The sequence below is a fragment of the Cloeon dipterum genome, chromosome 4 (genome assembly GCF_949628265.1).
Source record: "Cloeon dipterum chromosome 4, ieCloDipt1.1, whole genome shotgun sequence".
NCBI classification, from domain to species: domain Eukaryota; kingdom Metazoa; phylum Arthropoda; class Insecta; order Ephemeroptera; family Baetidae; genus Cloeon; species Cloeon dipterum.
The window spans coordinates 26,875,313-26,897,962 of NC_088789.1; the positions used below are offsets into that span (position 1 = coordinate 26,875,313).

General features: G+C 40.9%; 1 long non-coding RNA gene across 1 annotated transcript in view; it reads left to right on the forward strand.

Moving 5' to 3' along the window:
- Positions 1-230: 230 nt before the first annotated feature.
- Positions 231-22,650, forward strand: part of LOC135942748 (uncharacterized) — a 50,075-nt gene continuing 27,655 nt past the window's right edge. The window contains exon 1 of the long non-coding RNA XR_010575125.1: positions 231-462. This is a non-coding gene — a long non-coding RNA (uncharacterized LOC135942748). The remainder of the gene's footprint in view (positions 463-22,650) is intronic.

The window sequence follows — 22,650 nt, forward strand, 5'->3', positions numbered from 1 at the left end:
GTGCTTTGCTTGCTAATTTTTTATCAAATAATTTCCTCTCAAGATATTATTTAAAATTGCCATTTTTTATTTGCGAATTTTGGGGGTGGTGCGGTGGTTGCATTCGGCGAATGTGTGATCACGGCGTGCCACGTCTAGGTTGACGGGGCGTGGTCGATGGAGTGGCAATTAGGATAGACGTGAGTATGCGAGCGAGTGTGTGTGTGTGTGCACATATATATGCAACGCGGGCAGACGAGACAGGCGAGAGTCACACTCGCGACGCGCGGGGTGGTGAATGGTGAATGGGGGTGTCGCGCGCATAAATGACGCTCAGCAATGGGGGCAGCCGCCGCACCGGTGTCCGTCCGCGGATTATTATTGATTCGCGAGTGCGGCGGCGGGCAGCACCGGGCGACGACCACCAGCAGCAGCGTCCGGCGATCGAGGCAGCGGGCGGCCGACTCAAGAGGTCGTGGGCAGGTAAGAAATTAAAAACGCGACGTGCCACCTAGAATATACGCGGGGCGGACGAGGAGGGCGCAGACTCGGCCTTAAAACGCTGGAAGAAGGGGCGCAAGAATAAAGCGGCGGGCCAATGGTAGGCAGCCGGCCGCACACACTACTTTCCCACTGGCGCATCGATCTCCCACGCTCTTTGCGGCAATTCGCTCGCTCCCTCACCGCGCGGCGAGCTAAGGAAAAATTCTCCAAGAGAAAAATCATGTGAATTATGCATGCACGCAGCGGCGGCTCGGCCGCCGGCAAAGCACGCACAAAAGCGGCCCTTTTGTTCTCCCTTTTTGTGTCTGCGTGTTTCACCGCTGCTTTTCTCTTGCCTCCGCGCGCTCTGGAAAAGAACAAGGAGGAATGCTCGGGACGCGTAATTCGCTCCCCGTGCCTTTATTGTCTGCTGGAACATTTTGCCTGTGCTGCTTTTGAGAGGTTATTAATTAATGAAACCGCACATCTTGCAGCCCACGCTCACCTCTTTCCCTATACGTTCTCTTGTTTCCAAACACAGCCATTTCGAACTGCTCGTAGCAACATTCTGCTATTCAAAATTTCGCATGTTCTGAATTTAGAGAAAATACAATACGCAAAAGTGAAAAGGTCAAGAATTAAAAATCTCGCCATCAAGTACGCCTGTACAGGGGTGGAAACTGCGCCGTCAAGCAGCCCTTTTGCGCGGGTGGCATATATCCGTTTCACTTTCTTCTGGATTTTTTATTTTAAATTTAATCAACTGAACTCAATGAAAGAGTTTGTGCATTTGCTTACCACCCAGTTATTTTCACCACTGGTTTTTAACGGTTTTTACCACTCAATTTTTACCAATTTCTTGCGCAAGAATTGCAAGAAATGAGTTTATTCCGTTTTTATTCTGTAAAAATCTAAAGTTTCGGTCGGAGTGCTCAAAATTTCTTTCACTGAGCAGATGTTTTCTTTTTAAATTGCCATTTTGGTGCCTCAATTTCTCCAAAAATTTATCTCTGACAATTTGTAGAGTCGAGGTTATAAGCTAACAGTTAGAAAATTATATAAAAATAAGGTGAAAACACTACCTGCCAGAAACTGGTAAAAATTGAAAAAAAAAAACGTTTTTTTAAATGCGGGTTTTTTGCAACCCTGATTAAATTTATCAAAGCCCCCTTAAGTAAATTCATTGTCATGAACATGTTCGCGTAGAATCATCCATTCATAGTCCGAATAATCAAGCCAAACAGTCACTGACAAACCGATAAATGATAAGGCGAAATTTGAGAATCAAATACTGTTCCTCGGTCCTAATTGAATTATTGTAGAGATAAACTGTTCGTTTGCTAAATTTCGTAAACAATAAACTCAATGAACTACTTGCTATAGTCAACGATCCAAAATTCTCTTAATTCTTTTCCTTTAATCAAAATTATTTTAAAATATTTTTAAAATTACTTCTACTTTTTTAAAATTTCTTGTAGAAACTAATTTTCCAACTAGAATAAAATTTCAAACATCTTTTAAAACTTAAATATATAAAATAATTTTCTTATTAAGAATTTAAATAAGAATTAATAACTAGAATAATGCATTTCATTTTTTTAATTTTAATTTATCAATTTATTATGTATACAACAGTAAAATTTAATTAAAAAATTAAATAAAAATAACACGCACCTAGTTAATGTCAATAATTTCCTTAGTTGAAAAATTTTGTGTTTAGTTTACAGTTAATCCATTTGACATACAACTAAATTAAAATAGTAAAATTATGTTAATTATTTATTTAGTTCTTCAATAACACAACATATTTTAATAAATTGCATTACTTAAAAAAATTAACGGAGTCCAGCTGACGACAATGACTTTTTGCCAACGAGTTGCTTTACAGATTGTGGCACTCGCGCTATGGTCAGTCAAATTTGGAAAGGACCCCTCTTAAAAAAAGACACATGCTCACGCGAATCAAGCGGCCCGCCCGTTTTCAGTATCTAGAGAGTACAGACTGCGTTTGAAAATTTTGTGACAGTCAAATCGATTTTTTCCAAATTTATTAACAGCGATAAAAACAATCTTAACTTTTGTCTCAAGCCGCTTAATTGAATGTGTTATTTGAGTATGATATTCCCTTGTCTGATGTGCACGTCTTACTCCCCACTCAGTTATACTGATTTCTACTTACGAATTGGAGGTTTTCAATTTATTTACATTAAAATATGCTCTTTCACATCCACAGAGATAAACTGTCTGCAGTGTGAATTTTCGGCCTTGAAGTGTTAATTTTCCGCATTATTTGAAAAGCCAGATTCTTTTGCGTATGCTCAAAGAGGTGCGAGCAGCCAAATGGCACGTTTACGCAAATGCGAGCGCGCTCCATTCCATCAAAAAGAGAGGCGCGCCGGATAATTTTTAGAGAGAGAGAGAGAGAGAGAGAGAGAGAGAGAGAGAGAGAGAGAGAGAGAGAGAGAGAGAGAGAGAGAGAGAGAGAGAGAGAGAGAGAGAGAGAGAGAGAGAGAGAGAGAGAGAGAGAGAGAGAGAGAGAGCGCGGCAGTTTTGTTTAACCGTCGGAGCGCATTTGAATGATAAAAATGAGTTAATGGCCCGTCACCGAGCCCACTCGGCGCGACGACTTTATTCGCGTGGCAATTCTTATGATAAACAACCCACACAGCAGCAGCAGCAGAGGAATAAAACACCGCACGCAGGACTATTCTGGGTGGGTGGGTGGGTGGGTTGGGGCGGCGGAGAGAAGAGAGCTAAAATGGCGGCGTCGCATTAAGCAGCACGCAAAAGGGATTGTGGCCTTTGCCATAAAGCAGCCGGCTTTGTGAAAACCACCCCTGGGGGGCTGCGTGCGCGCGGCCGGCCGGACGGCGAGGGGACGCAAGAAAAAGTGGCCGACTTCTTTTTCTCCGAGAAAAGAAGAGAGAGAGAGAGCGAGCGGCTGCTGCGGTCTGCAGCATCCCTTGCTCTCTCGTCTCTGTGTGCGCACTGGGGGGAGCTTTTATGCGCCGGAAAAGGGTTTTGTAATTAAGAGGGAAAATATTGCAGCTTGTGAAAATGTTTGTTAAAGCAGAAATGGCCGCGCTGCCTCTCACAAATTTATGTTCCTTGTGCCTGCATGTAAGGATTCCCATGCAGCAGCAGGTTTAATGTTTCCCTTAATTAATACAAAGTGCGTGTGGGCTGCCGCCGCCACTGCTGCTGGATCAGGAGGAATTTTTCTGGAAGCTCTCACGTTGAGGGGAGAACTTTGTTCATGAATAATAACGAGCATCTAAATTTGAAATGGGAACATACGTATAGTTGCTGCCGCTTGAAGCCGTATCGGGTTCCGCTTGTCTTGTAATTGGAACATGGAGGGAAGTTGCTTCGAACGTTGCAGAATATTCTAATGTATCTCATTTCAAAACAGATTCCTCTGGGGCGCGAGTTGCTCACCGAGTTTGATGGAATCACAAATGACATGCATGCGCCTAACTCTGAAATAAAAATGGAGAGCTGTAGGCTTTTTGCCACACGATCTGGTGGCGCAGGTTGCATAACTCGATCTCAATAATGAAGTTAGTTTATTTGGGACAGCGGGAAGCAGAGGCTGCTTTCCCGGAGACCCAGAAGGTGATGAACCACCGGCAGAAATCTAAGGATTAACAAATTTCCCAAAACGTGAGCAGTTTTTTAGTTGTAATTAGGTTTCCGATTTACTCGTGAATCCGCAGGGAACGGATTTTTGGTCTCTATCAAAACTTAGGTTTAGGTAAAATATAGTTTTAAAACAGAAAAAATGCGGCAATACAAACCACAAAGAATTAACTAAATTGCTATCTACTCTATGTGGCTAAAAGTGAGCAACTGAAGAGAAAAAATATCATTTATCGAGCGCAATCTCGTCCTGGAGAAGAGCTGTCATGGCCCGTAAGGCCTTTATTATATTTTTTTATTTACTAATTATTCAGTTAAGCTATTGTACATATCAGATAAAGTTTGTTGTAATTGAGGCAATGGACAAAATCCTTGTTTTCTTTACATGAAATGCTTATCTAATTGTAAGTATTAGGAAAAAGCTAAAAATATCCCAGGTTGTCGTTTAAATATTTGAGAAAATAGGCTCGAAAGTTAGCATGCTAATCAAGCATTGTCTCATTTACTGTAAAATCAAGATTTATTTCATAATTTAGCGATTTTTTCCTCAAAATTTGCAGTTCATTTGGATGAATCGCGACGAGAGAAAAAATAATCATTAACTTTTGGAGAAATTTGGCAAAATCTGAAATTTATCTGATCCTCGGTCCTGATTTTACCATTACGCTTTGTAGAGATACACTTTGCTAAATTTCACAAACAATATGTAAACGCAATAAACTTCTTGCTATAGTATCCCGTCAACAATGCAAAACGTTCTTAATTGTTGGCCTATGTAAAGCTCTCTATACTTTAATCCGCAAAACAATATCCATTTCACACAAGTTAACTGCAATGGATTCTAAAACACCGGCCGTTTCAAACGATTGACTGCATTCATTGCTGAGAACAAATTATAAAAAAATTGTGTGAAACATCACCCTGTGACAAAACTACTTCTATCCACTCTATACCATCTATATTTTTAACGTGTTCCAAAGAGTGAAAAAATCTACTGATTAAAATCAACATAGACTCACAGAATAGAGCTCTTATATGTGTTTTTTTCTTAATGACATATATGTCGTCAATATCTTCAACTTAAGCTCGTGCATGTGCCGAAACAGTCAACCCATAGTGTTGGTGGTACATATTTGAATAAGTATCAAAAAGCGATAAACAAAAACAAAGACAAGAGAATTATACATTTCCGCTACATTTCAGTATAGTTCGAGCCCCCCTTTTCATTTATGAGGGGCTGTAAACTTCCAAAAATAATTCCAATATTCTCGTTCTCGTTATATATGTTATATTTTCACCCGCGAAATGGACTCAAATTTGGAAATTGCATTTTGCGTAATATAAAAGTTGACTCTCCGGATAATTTGGAAATGGAAAAGTTTGTGTGTGAAATATCCATTAAAATGCTGGCACGCGGCTGATAAAGTTCGCGGCCGCAAACTTGCCACGAACCAATAAACCATTTGGCTGCTGGCGGCTGAGCGTGTGTGTTACTTTGACAAAACGCGCGTGGTGTATTTTTGTCCTGGTCGTCACGAGCCGAAAACTTTTCTCATTTCGTTAATGCCCCGTAATATTTTGCACTTCTGCCAGCGATTGGTAAATACAGCAGCCAGCTCCACGGGGTTTTTTTGTGCCGGCATCAAGAGCAGGGAGCGAGCCTTTTTCTTTCACCACGCTGGTAATTAATTCACGTGTCATTAGCACCGAGAGGCCGGGCCATTAACGCGGATCAAAACGAGCGGCGAGCACTTGAGAGAAAACTACTCGAGGAGGAGGAGGAGGCGGGGGCGGCGGGGCGGCGCGGAGAAAAAAGCGGTCGGCTGGCAGGCTGGCCGGGGTAATTAGCCAGCCACGCGCGCTTTCCCCAATTCAAATATCATTAGCATCATCTCAGAGGAGCTTTTTCTCGTCCGAATTGAAAAGTTTTTTTTCCCGGAGTGGTGCCGGCCGAGACTTTAATTAATTACGACTTGGCACTGATGTATCACACCCATTTGGAATAACTCTCGAGCTGACACGCATTTTTCTCCCGGCGTTTTTTTCTGCAAATGTGTCTTTCTCTCGCGCGCACGTCTCTTTTTGCCGCGACCGTCAGTGCATGGCGTGCACGTCACTCATTCAAATCACCCACGTATCAATCTTCTTGTCTTTTCTCGGCGAATTTTCTGTCAAGTTTTTTGTGCGTCCGCGAGCTGCCTGCGACTCGTGTGGCAGCTTCCATGACGGCCTCCGCCTGGAGCAGCGCCGCTCGCAGCGTTCTGCCGCCCCTCGGCAAAGCAGGAAAATGGACTCTCAGCGCGGCCTGCTTTCCCGTAATTTTGGCCTTAAATTTCTCTAATCTGTAAATGACGTTTTATTTAAGACTCAAGACTGGCAAAAGTGTTTAGTTTCTTGAATTTTTCGGAATAAAGTGATGTATAAGGCTGTGAAATATGGACGGTTGACTTTTCTGAGCTTCCAATCGTGGCGGGACTCTCAAATGAGCACAAATCGTGTAATTTTAATCCATTTAAATCATACTTAAAATATTCTAAAACCATCTAAAGCGTCTATAAACAGTCAAAATCCGTTTAAACCAACCCAAAATAAATGGAAAAGTGTTTATTTGAGCTATAATATTCTCTGTAAAGGACATATTTCTCTCGTTTTCAGTTTATTGGAATTTTTGGATTTTTCTACGTCGAAATATTTTCCCATGTGAATAAGTTTGGTTGCGGTCTTTTTACCTGTAGAAAACAATTATAAATGTCCTTGCATTGGTTACAAATATTTAGTTTCATGCCGGTTTTGGTAAAGTTCCAGCAAAGAAAATACTGTTGTTTTATATCGATCATTTAAAAAGATCAAATCAAGATAAAAAATTTACGCTTGGCCCTTTTGGTGATGCCAGTAGAATTTCAAAAAGCCAAAGTGTAATTTTTAACAGAAAAGCATTAAATTAATTCTCAATAAAAAAATGGACAGCATTTCTTTTTGTTAAAATTTTTGAATGTAAGAGAAAATTAAGCCTCGCATAATGTTTTAAACAAATTTTAAATTTTAAGTAATTACATTTAAAAGATATTGTGGTGCCTCCTAGCCACTAATAAAAAGAGCCAAGTGAGTTTCTAGCGCGCCTGAGGTCGATCGCAGATGAAAATACTCTGAACAATCCAATTTTCAAACCCGTCTCGCAGACTTTTCAAACCTTTACTGCAAAAGCAGGTAGTAAACTTGTTCACACTAATGCGTACCACCCACAATATCCTTTAAAATCACAGTTAAGCGTTTCTATATGGACAGAAACGCAAGATTTTTCTGTTCAAATGCTAAATTTTAGAAATAAAAACGAGTTAAGTACTGGCATAAACCATCTAAATCTGCCCTTACTAAATAATTTGCACTAAAAACAGTCTAAATAAAGCCGACTATATTTCCCTAAAAAATTTCAGAGCCCTTTACATTATTTTATTTAATTTCACTATCATTTTACGTCTGTGGAGAGGTTCGGGACGTTGAAATCGTAACTAACCAAAACGAATTATTTGTATAATATGTATTTAAAGTTCAAATTTAATTTATAAATGCTGAATTGAGAAACTGAATGATATTACACTATTTAAAGTTGAGAGTAGAAAAGCATTGCGTAAGTCATGTAACAATTTCTTAGCAACCACATTTTAAACTTCAATTCAATTCAAAATATCCTACTTTATTCATTAAGTCGGAATATTTACAAAGACTTTTGAATAGTTGTCAAGATCGATTTTTAAATACATCATCACTCATACTATACACATTTACAAACACACGTCTTTAAAGTCAAATACTCATTTTAAGTCATAAAAACTATAATTGCACAATATTTTTTTTTCACCACTTTCACGAATTGTTTATAATCCGAGATTTATTTCACTTCCTTATATCGGTTGTCTCCTTTAAATTTAAAAGACACGTTGGCAAGTTTTCAAAGGTCGCTCTGGTTCTTCAGAAGCGACACAGGATAGTGCTCTTTGCGCAGCTCATCGCTTTGTGCGAGCATTATTTGGCTTGTTTGCTCGCGCGCCTGGGACGGACAGGCTCGATCACATGTAAGAAGAAGTGGGCAAGTGGAAAAATGGCTTTGAAGTGAGTAAGCGTGCTTTGTGAATAATAACCGAGGCGTGCAGCGGCGCCGTTTGAAACGCCACAAACAGCTATACGCATGCACACACACGAGCTGGAGAGAGTACTCGAGAGCACTGGTGACGACCTGGACGGGTCAGGTGGCCGGCTAAGTAGTCTTTTCCCATGTGATTACAGGGTTTCGCTCTTTTCTCAGATAAGCAAGCAAAAGCGGGCTGCTATGGCGCAGAGCAAAAGCAAGCTCCGCAAACAAGGCTGGTGGTATACACGCGCGCGCGGAATTAAGCTCCGTGTAAAACGCGGCCGCCGGAGAAGAGAAGAGCGAGCGAGCGAACCGGAGAACAACAACCCGACCGCGCACTGTTTACCTTGGCTAATTAATTTTAACTCGGCACAATAGGAAATTAAGACCCGAGAGGACTTAAACTGTTCCACGGATTAAAATAAAACGCAGCTCAAGCTCCGGACGGGCTCTCGCAAGCCTTTTCTATTCTGAACTTTGCAAACAGACCTCTGGAAAATGCTGATTTAACTGTTTTTACGGGTGATCAAAGTCATTTCTTATAAACAATTCTGCAAATGCTTGACTTGTACTGGCGTTCCGTTTTCCAGGAATTTTATTGACCTCCTTTTGATATAAATAATTTGTATAGTGAGGAAAAACTCGTTTTGAAATTAATTTTCCTGTATTTGAACAAAATTGTTTGATGTTTGGCGTCCAATAATTAAATCAAGAGACGTTTTTATTCTGCTTACATCAGTGTTTGCTCAAATCGTCCAGAATAATTCGACGCTAATTTGTCGTTTGACTTCCATTTTATATTTGCAAGGGCGGCAAGGGCACAAACGAACCAGCAATCAAGCGGACATAACAAAAAAACACACGCACACATCCTTTTAGAAAAAGCACGGCCGTCATTATTAGATTTTCCAGTGGCATCGACAAAACAAGCGGTCAATCGGCGAGATATTTAAATGACAAATATACACACTGCTTTATCTCTGCCGGCTCCACTTTCGCCGTCGCACGCTTGGATTTCCATTATTTACAGCCGTCAGAGCCGCAATCACAGATGGGAGGTCAATAAAAGCTGCCTTTTTTAAAAACGGAGCGAGCAACAAGTTGAGCCGAGAGCGTGCGCCGCTGCCTCTCTTTCATTATTTAAACACATTTTACACGCCGCGTTTCGCCGCACATCACATTTTTCCATTTACATTTTCGTAGAATGCAATCTCTGGCGGGAATCGACAGCAGCAGAGTTGAATTTTTGACTGAAACTGAATTGATTGTTTGTATAAAAGCGCATCAATTTTACAAAATTTAATTTACCTCAATCAAAATTCAAATTCAGCCGCAACCGTGACCGTAGATTGAGGAATTCCGTAATTTTATGCTTATTATTTCTAATTTCTTAGGTCTTGGACCAAAATTATAGAAATTAATAAAGGCTTTAGCTTTTTAATCAGGCAGAAAATCTTTGAAAATGGAAAACTTTTGAGAGGTAGGCATTTTGCTCATCTTGTGTGTCGAGCCGGTTGTCTATCCGCGAAACGCTTCGGGCGCTCAGTCAGAGAAGGTTCGTTTATTAAAACCCCTATTAAATTAGAAGGGTGCTCTAGTGCGACGGATAAACTATTCAGAATCTAATTAAATATTAATTAGGTTCGCCACTTGGGCTCTCCGGCCAAAATTCACCCACTTCTTCTTGCCAGGAGAGCGTCTGGGGGTTGGTCTGCCGAGGGTGGCTGCGGGGGGTGCGTGGCGGCGGCGGAAGCATGGCGGGAGAGGGCGCGGGGAGGAGTCGCGCCGGCGTGCGGCCGTGCGCCAAAATGGCGCCCCCTCATGCAAATGAGCCGCGCATAATGAGCAGGGGTGGAGTCTGGGGAAGGGCGGCAGCGGGGAAGAAGCACCCTGTTGAGCGCCCGCCGAGAAGTGCCGCTCTCTTTGAGCAAAGCCGACAACCCGCTCGAGCACCTTGCTCCGATTTTTCCTCCGCCAGACTCTATGGGGATTTTTATTTTGGAGGGAAAATTTGAACTGCTGGCGATGGCATGAGTTGAGGCACGTGGAATGTTTCATGTGGAAAATATTCCCCCCTTCTTTCGACCCATCTAAAAGCATGCTTATATTTTCTGATTTATTTCAGCAGATTGTTATTACATTTAACATTCAGCTTTTCCCCCTCAAATTATGGCACTTTATGTGTTGAATTTTTCGCCTCAGTAATTGAAACGCCCAAACAGCCAATAAAATCATGCAGGTACCAAAGAAAAACACCGTCAGTTATGCCTATTTTTGGGCTGTTATTTTGAGATCGTTTTCTGGAGAAATCTAGTTATAGTTTTTAGACGGTTTTTGAGACATCTCTTCAGCCCAATAGCACGTCACGTAATTTCTCTCTATATTTAGCATTTCTGCTGAAAAATCCCTCATTTTTATCCAAATGTCAAGAAATTAATTTTTAGTAGAACTTTACCTAATGCACGAACTACGCGTCTACACTGAAAGAAATTAACAACGAAATCGCGGAGAGTGAATTTAATTAAATTTTGATATAAATTATATTTTAATCTTTTTTAAATCAAACCTGAACCTTAATTTGGCTTTTTAAACTTCTATATAACACTAACCACTAAAACAAACGAGACGTGAATCTTTCCACGTTGCAAAGATTTGTTAATATTTCAAAATGTTACAACATATTCATAGCTGGGAAATGGAATTAAGAATTTAAAACCAATACGATGACAGTTCTGACTATTTTTGACAGGTCCAAAACCTATTTTACATGTGTAAAACCGGTTTAGACTGAAAAAATGTGATATATTCATTTGGACTAAAAAATTCGCTAAAAACGAAACCATGTGAAAAATTTCCGAGTGTCAAAAGGAAAGTGTATGCCTCTTTCTTTGGGTTTCAGCCAATTAAGACGGTGTTCGGCTATTTTTAGATGGTTTTAAGTATGGTCCAAATGGATAGAAATCGCATGATTCGTGGTCATTTGATAAAGTCTCGCAACGATATTAGAAGCACAGAAAAAATAGTCGACCGTCAAGAATTAACAGATCGCAAGCGGTAGCTGTTTTGCATAATTTTATCTCCTATCATCAAAATCTGCTATTTTATTTCGTCTATATTCTGTACGACTGATTTTTCCGAACAAAATATAATTAAATCTACATTTAGCCAAGAGCAAAATTTTGATTTTGGGAATTTTTATTTGCTTAATAAATGCACAATCCAAAAATTTCTGTCATTAAAAGCATTCCTGTTAGATGATATATAAAAGGTGGGGTGCAGACATTGTCACTGCAATAAAAATAGATGCTAAATTTCTTTTAAATGTATTGTTTATTCATGCCAATTGTCAACACATATAAATATCACAATGATTAAAAGGGCCAACACAGTAAGAGGATTTAAAAAAATGATACTTTTATATCTCACGTGAAAAACTTTTTAAAGAAACATAGATTTTTAGAATCAGCAGTATTATCATCTTCTTTTATGAATGAGTCCTCGAATAAAAAATTGTCGGTTTGAGTTTGGAATAACGGTGAAATTTTTGTAACATTGTTTTGTTAAAACAATATTCACACTCACATTAAGATTAAGTAGCAACTCCAGCAGTTCTCCGACCAGATTTCACATTTATATATTTTTTGCTATAATTCCATTACCAACATGAACAACATCTTTTAAACGGTTTGAATATTGTTCCTCGTTTATTAATTTAGGAAGTAAAAGGGGTTAAAAAGCTGAAAGAATAAATTCCCATGTAAATCTGCGTTAGTGAATAGAGGTTTGGTTGAGCATAATTAAAAAAAGAACATCTGCCTAGCTGGACCTGATTTAACACAATGGATGATGCTGTGCACAGAATGGGATGCTGCGCGTCTGCAAAGGAAACCAGTTTTGCAAAGCCATAGCAAGCAGCGCGTTCATCTGCCGCTCTTCCTCTCATCTTCTCCGCAGCAATCAAATCTTATTTTTCCTTTTCAACCGAGCAAGCAGCAGAAATTTTAATAAAGAGAGGGAGCTCGAGAATGCAAAAGAAAATGCGTGGCTGTTGTGTGTGTGTGTGTGTGTGTGTGCGCGAGTGTGTGTATCTCGTGGTAATAACCACACAAAGGCTGGCGCAGGTCGAGCGGCATTACTTTCATTGTTTCCCCCGAGTCTCTAATTTCCCGGCCGGAATTTTCGCTGCACGCATTATTTTCCCTCGGCTGCCTTGTGATTAAGTTAATTGTGCAGCAATTTATTTATTCTGTGCGTTGCCAAGTGCAGAGAGCGAGAGCGCGCGGTCCGTCGGTCGGCCGGCCGGCCGGGCGCACCAGTGCGCATGAACGTCTTTTTTATTTCTAAGGAGCTGCCGGGACGGGAAGGGAAAGGGGTTGCGGCTGATATATGAGGACGCAAAGAGATAGCAAAGGGTTTCTCCCCGGGGGCTGCGGGCTGCATGCGTGCAATTTATCGTCTTACGGCACACGCAGGGGTGAATTTATAATTTCTGAAGAGAAAATGGAGCCACCCTCGCCCTTTCTGTTGCTGGCGAAAGGGTGATTAGGGCCCCTCTTAACTCGGCCTACGCACACATGACTCAGAGAGCAGCGCGGAATCTGATAAAGGACACGCCGCGCTTTCTGACGAGGGTACGCGAAGAAGAGCTCACAGAAATTGGTCTCGGAGGGGGCGGACGCCTAAAATGGACGAGAAATGAATAAAACTGTCATTTCATCCGACGAGTGCTGGCAGAACGCTTGCCAGTGCCTCGCAATTCCGAGTTTGATGAATAAATTATTGAGCGCGAGGGATAAACACCGCTCTCTAGGGAAATGAAAGGTCAAATGCGGACCCTAATTTCACGCTCCAAATTGATTCTATTTAATGGGAAGGGTTTTTTTAATGCTGCTTCATTTTCTCATTCATTTAACTGCACCGATTTATAATTTTTATTACTCCCGCAAACCGCTGAAGAAAATCGTGCCAAAAATTAAATCATAAAGTGGAACACGCAACAAGGTCTCAACAAATCCTTTGCTGCAACGGATTTATCCTGAAAATTGTGTATTTGAAACTCAAAAACCATTTTGACAAATCAAGAACAATAGAAATATCTACAAATCTTCAAAAAAACATTTAGAGGGGTGTTATTAATTTGTTATATAAAAGTTTGTTACTGATTTGGTTTTTGATTTTTCCCCTTATTTGTTGTTAAGTAAAATTGTAACATTCTATTTTGCTAGTCATTTAAGATGAAAGGATATAATTTCCCTTTGAAGAAAAGTGTGTTTCAATTTTTCACTCGACTTACAGCATCAGCAATTTCCTTTCCCAGCATCTATATAATAAATGTAAAACACGCGTTTTCATCAATTCAGCCACGTCAGATAAATGTCTGCCACGCCGGGTGCAGCGCCTCTCTCCTCCTACGCAGCTCCGCAAGGGGGAGAGAAAGTCCAGATGCTTTTTCGTCCGTCGACCGAGATGGAGACAAAAGAGAGAGAGACACACACACGAACCCCTGCTCATGGTAATGACTCACGTACAAAATGACTGCTTCGCTCGAATTAATGAAACGACGCGCTGTAGCATAGTAAGAAACAAGTCTTGCCGCAGGCTTCCAGCTGGCTATGGTGCTGTTTTACACGAAGCTATATGGTTGTAATTAAATCAGGCCCCTGGTGATCGTGCTGACATGAAATTAATGAAAACGCCAAGTGGATTATGGCGGCGGCAGTGAGAGAGAAGGGTAGTGATTAATCACGGATCTGCGGCAAAAACAATAACCAGCCTGACGAGGAATTTGCAAAAATAAAAAAAATCGCCGCCTGAGCCGTGCTCTCGGGCTGATTATGCTGTGTGACTCCGGCCACGGGGGTTGAACGTAAGCCACCCACCCGTGCGACTAACCAGCCAACATCGCCCTTTGCAACAAGCCGTTTGATCTCGCCTGCTGCTGTGCTTTGGCGGGTGGACACACGGCCGCACTCGCCGCACCACCGTGTTTTACAGATGCGTAGAAGACATATTCTTACAAAATTAAGCGATTTTAATATTTTTAATTTATTGACTGTTAAGCATAAATGACATGAGATAAATTTTGAATGATAAAAATAAATTAAACGATTTGATTCTATTTTTTTTGTCTTCTGAGACCATGAAGACATAGATCTATTCGAATACTTCCGAAATTTAACCAATAATGAGAGTAAGACCGATTAATTTTTCTTCAAAATTACTTTTTTGAGCGAAAATATTAGTTTTAATTAAGTATTCCAGTGTTTATTCCAATTATAAGAAATCAGCAGTTCACAAGTCGCTCATTTTACTTTCATTAAACCCATTTTTAATAGTTTGTAATAGTTTTGCTGTGAAATGTCAAACAGGGTTGCAAAAAACCCGCATTTAAAAAAATGAAGTGCAGCGGTAAAATGCGTTTTTTCAATTTTTACCAGTTTTTTGCAGGCAATGTTTGCACCTTATTTTTTAATAATTTACTAATTATTCGCACATAAATCGTCAGAGATAAATTTTTGGGAAATATTTAGAGAGCAAAATTGGCAATTTAAAAGAAAATAACTGCACAGTGGAGGAAATTTTGAGCACTCCGACCGAAATTTTAGATTTCCACAGAAGAAAATGGAATAAATTCATTTCTTGCAATTCTTGTGCAAGAAATTAGTAAAAATTGAGTGGTAAAAGCCGTTAAAAACCAGTGGTGAAAATAACTGGGTGGTAAGCAAATGCAACCCTGAATTTAATCATGTCACAAACTCTTTCATTGTGTGTACAGTTGATTCAATTTAAAATGAAAAATCCTGAGAAAGTGAAACGGATATATGCCACCTGCGCAAAAGGGCTGCTTGACGGCACAGTTTCCACCCCTCTGCAGGCGTACTTGATGGCAAGATTTTTAATTCTTGACTATTGCACTTTTGTGTATTCTATTTTCTCTAAATTCAGAACATGCACAATTTTGAACAGCAGAATGTTGCTACGAGCAGTTCGAAATGGCCATCTCTTGAACTAAAATATCGCAAGTATGTCAAAGAAAAATAATAGGAATGAAATCGAAAAAATCCTAAATTACGTATTTTTCTCTAAAAATTTGAGGTCATTTAAGAGCTAGATTTCGTGCAGAAATAGTCAGCATGAATTGAAACAAATAGCAGAATTGTAAAAGGCAGAAAGCGATATTATTTGGTGTCCTGCGGCATTCGGTGCAAATAACCGCTCAAAACTTTCTCAATAACATCATGCACACGCGGATTAATTCGCAAAATCTCCTCAAAGAGCAGTGCTGGATCGGCGCTTTGCTGCCCTGGGGAGGCGAGCGGCGTAGCCATCACGAGCAGCAGGATCAAATCCAAAGTTCGGCAAAGCCCCGGCACGGCGGTGGAAAGAAGCAATAACGCGCGCGCGAGTAAGACAAACCGCTCGGCCAGCCGCAGGTCTCTATTTCTAATTTGCGCAGCCATAAAAAGACAAGCCATATTAGAGTTTGCGTTGGCAGTCTTGTTGGTAAGTGCTTAATTAAAGGATTCGTGCTGCGTGTGTGTGTGTGTGTGCGTCGGCAGGGCGGAACAACACGCTTTCAAACACACACACACACCCGGCCGGCCGAACCCGGCTGATTCCTTTAATGTTCTGGTCGTGTGTAATTTGCAGCAAGCAGCTCATCTAGGCGCCCAGCTTTGTGCCAATAAGGTGGCCTAACTGCCAGGGGTTCGTTGGGTGCCTGCCCGCCTGCCTGAGAGAGGTTTGGATGTGTGTGTGTGTGTGTGTGTGTGCTTATGTTCGCGGCCGTAATCAAACACACACGCCAATCGCAAACAGGCCGCCGAAATTAATTCCGCCCGGCGCCAAGAACGGCTACTTTGGTTTTACGCGTGTTGTTGTTTTTGCTGCTGGCAGCCACCAGCGCGGCGAAATTTTATTTCTTATTTCATGACGGGCCCGCAGACGCGATAAGGGCCTCCCGCCTGCACTTTTACGACCCATTAAGCGCACTTTTACTGCCCAGATTACAACTGCTCGAAATGCAAATTTTTCGAACGACACGCCACCGTCGCTCTCATGCAAATGAAGAACTTGGTATTTTTATAGGTGAGATTTGCTCTCTTGTTGTCGACACGAGGGGATGCAAAATATCTGATGAGGGGAGCCGTGTTTGGTTTCGGCCTTTCTCGCCAGGTGGCTTCTGCCTATTAATTTTCCTGATAAATAACTGCTTCAACTTACGTTAAAAATAAATGCACAAATTTTCAGCAAACGTTTTTATGGATTTATTTTTCCAAAAATTTTCAAATTTGATGCGTAGATTTAATTTTAACGACATTTCTTCCTAAATTAAATATTTAAAGTGGAATGATACAGGGCAACAATTGAAAATTATTTGAATTGTTGGATGCCATACACAATTGATCGATAAACAATTTGTTCAACAATTTGCAATAGTAAAAAAGGACTTTCCTACAGTAAAAATTCAAATTTTGCCAATTTTCTCCAAAATTTACAGTGCTTGGATATATTTTCTTGGTATATTTCGATTCCTCTCGTCGAGATCTGTTCAACGGTGTATGCCACTTATTGGGGAAACTCTTGGTTTTGAAATTAAATCGGATTTCAAGTAAAGAGACAGCCATTAACATTTGAAAAGCACGGTAACTTTCCAGCCAATGTTCTCAAAAAATTACAGTGCTTCTTAAGTCAATTTAGGCTTGAACTGAATCCTAAGGGACGAGTTTATGCATTGGCAACCAGCATTTTCAGGCTTTTGCAGTATCATTCCTCTTTAAAACAAAATATCTAACCTGAAAAAACGCTGACTGTTGATTGAAAAGTAAACACCCTTTCAAGGAAACCAGTTAAATTCGGACCCCTTCAAAATTCTGATACAAAACCAAAAGCTAAATCCTGCGATTACAGAATTCAATTAAGGACTGGCTCTTTTATTCAAGTCTTACGATTAATGGTCGTCGCGAGAATGCAAATTGCTGCGTAGAAAATGCTCGCCGGTGCTCAACGCGTGGAATTTTAATAGAATTTTCCAACCAATAGAGCGACCCAGCAGCTATTTCACGCCGAGGAGAGGTGATCAAATTCGCAGCCGCACCGCTCTCCGTGATTGATTCCTGCCTACTTGGTATGCAACCCTCGCAGCACGGGCGGCACTCTGAATGAGCGTAAATTAACTTGATTGCCTCGCATTCAGCCGCTCGCGGAGTGTGTCGTTAAAAGCCATTTCGCACGGTCTCCGGTGCTGCTGTGTGAGGCCGCTCGGACGTGTGCACATGTGCTTATTGGGCGAAAACAAAGCCGCCGAGAGTGAGAGAGAGAGGTGCGCGCAGGGCGAAAATAGTCGAGTTCGCAGACTATTTTGGTGCCAATAAACAAACCTGTTTGATTGCTAGCTGCAGAAACGTCTCAGCTGCAGAAACTGTCATCCTCACGGCCATCTGCGAAAACACCAACAATGCCGTTATTTTCATATCTTATTTTTCACTCGCACACAAGACATGTTATTCCGAGATGCATAATTAGTTCAGACTTTTAATATTAATCTCTTGAGGTGGACTGAAATTGGCTTTATACAATCTGTCAACAATTGACTACAAAGCTCAACAGAATCACAGGATCGATATCGATAGTCTGTGCTTATAAAATTATCTTCATTTAAAAATAATTGATCAAACTCGACTGCTTAATAAGTTTGTTTCTGAATGAAAAAGATAAAAAAAATATGCTTTCTATTTTAGAGAGTTAAAGAATTAAAAACAGAAAGCTACATAAGTCATTACACCGCATTAAAAATTAATATGATGCTCTATTCAAGGTTCAAAAGCAAATTTTTAAAGTTCATTGCATAATAATCACAAATATACCGACCATTGGAACAATTTTGCACGTGTTTTTAGCTGCATTTACGATTTTAATGGTTTTTTGGTAGCTTTGAAGCTCAAATTTGTCAGTTTAAGACGATTTCTAGCGTTTGGGTCATTTAATAGTGCTCTATAAAGTGAATCAAAAGGGTCGAGCAAAATCCTAATCTTACAGAGGCTGTCGGAAATCGCTTACAGCACAAAATTGGACAAAACGATGCATTCTAGAGAGGGTCGATTGGGATTTGCGAGGTGCGAAGCGAAATTTGCAGCGAACAGCGATATTTCCTTCGGTCATCGGGTTAGAGAAGTTTGGAAAACGGCATAGAAATGGTGGTCGGAGACCGCACATGTTAATGCCAAGTTAGCAACTTTGAACATGCCGAGTCAGATATTATTATTGTAGCAGCAGCAGCAGCAGCGGCGGCGGCGGCGGCGTTGGCGGCCAGTGTTGGCGAGCAGCACATGGGGTATTAAGAAAAGAAACCCTTTTCAGCTCCAATGCTCTTTCATTTAAGCCTGCACTTTATACGCTTGGTCTATTCAAAAGATACATCCCTCCACAATGCGAGTGAGAGAGAGCGAGAGAGAGAGAGCACAGCAGCAGCTTCGCCAGTTGAAAAGCATCAAGCTCTATACAAACAGCGCAGCAACATTTCTTCCCTCTCAATGCCGATTTTCATATGGCGGACTGTGCCAAAATAAAGGACCAAAATAAACAGAATCAAAGAGAATCGGAACCGCCCCATAAACGTTTTCAGATGCTTGGCTTCTCACAATTCTCACAACTCTCATTGGACCTGACTAGACAGATAGCAGAAAGCAACGCTTTCTTTTAAAACGGAAAATTTGGCTCGTGGCTTTATTCCTCGAACCCTTATCTAGATTGGACAGTGGTTTGCAACCTTCCCAAAAGTTTAAAGAGGAATGATACTGGAAAAGCCTGGAAAATGCTTGTTGCCAATGCATAAACTCATCCTTTAGGATTCAGTTGAAGCCTGAATTAACCTAAGAAGCAGTGTAATTTTTTTGAGAAAATTCGCTGGAAAGTTACCGTGCTTTTCAAATGGTAATGGCTGTCTCCTTACTTGAAATCCGATTTAATTTCAAAACCAAGAGTTTTCCCAATAAGTGGCATACACCGTTGGACAGATCTCGACGAGAGGTATCGGAATATGCCAAGAAAATATGTTCGAGCACTGTAAATTTTGGAGAAAATTGGCAAAATTTGAATTTTTACTGTAGGAAGGTTTTGCAAATTGTTGAAAATAATTCTCAATTGTTGCCCTGTATCATTCCACTTTAAGAGATAGATTTTCTTCTCTATGAAATAATAGAAAATATTTTTTAATTGGATTCTCTGTTTATAAAATTTGAATTTCCATTAAATAGCAATTTATCAGCAGAACTGTTCGAAAATATTTTATTTTCTGAAGTAATCTAGCTGGAAATATTTCGAAATTGCTCTCCGATCCTCTCGGTCAAATATAACACGACAATTTCGGCCCTCGAGCCGCAATTTCCATCGAGCGCCGGGCTTCGACATTTCCAAGTAAAACAAGGCAAAGTCGAGGGTGAAGTGGTTTGGTGGTAAAACAATATCAGTCAGGCACGATCTCTTCGGCAAATAGGGACGCCGGGCTGGCCGGCGAGCGAGTGAGTGGAGGCAGCGAAATTGAATTTGCCGGTCCTCAGATGAGCACCATCTTGTGATGCTCTCCATTTCAAATGATTGACCCTCGATAATGAATTTATTATTAATCAAATGCAGCAAGCCGATCAAATTAATGTTTGCGATGATGGAGAGAGAGCGAGCGACGAGCGAACACACGAACACACGAGCAAGCGGTGCCGGTCGAGGGCCTTTTAATTGCTCGAGTGATTGACTCCCCGGCGCTGGGGGAATTAAAAACTGACAGAAACAGAGGTGCGAGAGAGGCAGCCAGAGACTGTAATTAATCTTTCGCTGCACCGCGCGCGCGCCACCCCATAAAACTAGCGTTTGCGGCCTCATATTTGCACATGTGTGCGACACGCAGGCACTACAGGTGTAATAAAAATGGACGCCCATCAAAGTATGCTAATTAAACGTTTTCACCGACGGCATTTTTAATCACGGAATTGTTTACGTGCTTCGTTTGGGAGCCTCTATAAAATGTTTATCTCGTCATTTTTATCATTTTGTTCTAATGATTGCAAATTGTGTTTTTTTATGGACTCGGATGTTTCATATAATTGGTGATTTGATCAAATCTGAAAAAGGCTCGTTCAACTGATTAATGGGATACAAATTTAAAGTTAGAAACCTTCCGTATTTTGGGCACGTAATAAAATTATCGTTAAAATACCGAATTTTAAAGTAGAGCTTTACATGTTAACAATAATTAAGAACATTTATTTAGCATTGTTTACAGTAGCAAGTAGTAGTTCATTAAGTTTATTTTTTGTTTGTGCAATTAACCAATACGTTTTGTCTCTACATTGTGCAATAATTAACAAAATCAGGACAAAGGAACAGTTATAATTTAAAAAATTTCAAATATTTCGAAAAATTAAGCGGTTGTCAATGATATTTCGCTAAATTTCAATCCCTTCTCATCGCGATCCATCTAATGGTTTGCGAATTATGAGGCAAATTTCCCTAATTAGTGAATTAAATTGTGATTTTACAATAAGGTGATAAAATGTATGCTCACCGCTTGATTGTCATGCAAAATTTTGAGCTTGCAGATAATTTAAATAAAATACTATGAGTTTTGCTTCACTTTAAAGGATTAATTAACAAAAATCTTTCTGGGTTCGAAAAGTTCATCACTCTCCATTAAATTAAATTAGAAATTTTCGGCAATTCTGCACCGGACGCTGGGATTTCAGCATCCTAACTCAAGTGGCGCGCAGTTTTGATTGACAATCGCGAGACACCTTATTCCAGATGAAAAGCCTGCCCATTGCGGCATTATTTTATTAATTGCACAGCTAGGGTGGGCTCAAATTGAAATTAGATTGTCAGTGCGATGTCAGAGCAGGAGCGAGGCCCTTATGTCGGCTTCTCACGGTCGAAGGGCGCCGTGAAATCTCTGACAGCCAGCCAGCAAGCTCTCATCTCAACCAAGCCGACCCGGCCGGGGCTGTATTAATATTTCAGTCGGGCACCGCGATTTCAATTATTCAGCAGGCGCGTCGTCTTGGTCCAAAGAAAATCATCCGCGCGCACAAAGCAAACAAGGAAAAGGCGCGCACGCATGTGTGTGCGTGCGTGCATTTGAATAAATACATTAAAAGCAAGCAGTGCGGTGTGTTTTGTCACGCCGCGAGAGCAGCCTAATTTAGCAGAATAAAAACAAAACGGGCCGGCGGTGTGAAGTGGCCAGAACCGAAAACACACACACACACACACACACAGCCGCCCGCGCCTCTCGCTCGTGCGAGCGAGGTGGAAAATAAAAGCAGCGCCACTTTCACCTTTTAATGCCGCGCGCCGACTCTCTTTCTCTCTGGCTGGCTGCTCGGCTGTTGTTTTTATTTGAACGCCAGACACACGTGTTTCCCACATGTTGGAGGGCCGGCCCTTTTTAATATTTGCACCCGAGATTTTCCGCCGGCTCTTTCCGGCTGCGGCTTTAATTGAGCTCATTCCCCAGCTTTATCGCTCTCAGGGCTCGCGTAATCTTTTAAACGAGCAAAAGCATCGCTTGCAAAAATTTTTAACTGCTTTTTATGCAAATTAAATGCAACAAACTTGGAATGGAGCAAGAGTTTGGAGGAGCTAATCTGCCTGACTTTATTTTGTTCTTGTTTTTTTCTCAAATTAGTGTTAAATTTGTTATTATAATTACTGCGCCACGCATGAAGAAGTTTTGAGTGTGACTTGAAATAATAAAAATTAAAATAACCATATCAGGAGGAACGATTATGAACAAATGACGATGACGAACCATGGTGAATTGTTTAAATTGAACATTCACGATCTGCCAGTACTTGCACTGTTCGAGAAAATACGAATTGCTCAGCAAAAAACATCCAAATTTTCTCTGTCGAAGTAACAACACTGAAAGAGATCGAGTTTGTTGAATCAAGACTCTGGAAGCGGCCATCTTTAATAAAATTTATGTTTTTTTATTACTATTGCGCAAAGATTGAGGTGACGACGCAGTGATTAAAATCAAATAACGAATGCTATTCACACGTGTATGATTTTGTTCTAATTAAGCTCCATTTTGTCAACGCGTATCGGAACAGAAAGCCTCTCAGCTCGTCAAATTACTCTCTTTGAGGTGCTCGCATTAGCGGCACGTGTCGCTCCTGCGAGGTTAGGCAGCCGTGTTTGACGAGCGTGCTCGGCCGGTTGCAGAAATCCTCCTCGGCCCACTTGTTTTCATTGTAATTACGCAAGCGGGGGGCGAAGCAGCAAATTTTAATTCCCGGCGGCACTTTGAAGTAAGAATATGCGAAAGAGCGAGCGAGAGACGAGAGAGAGAGAGCGTTAGTTAATCAATGCAGCTGCTCGTCCCGGCCATGTTAGGTGCAGCATCACCGCCGTGTGCGTGTGGGGGGTTT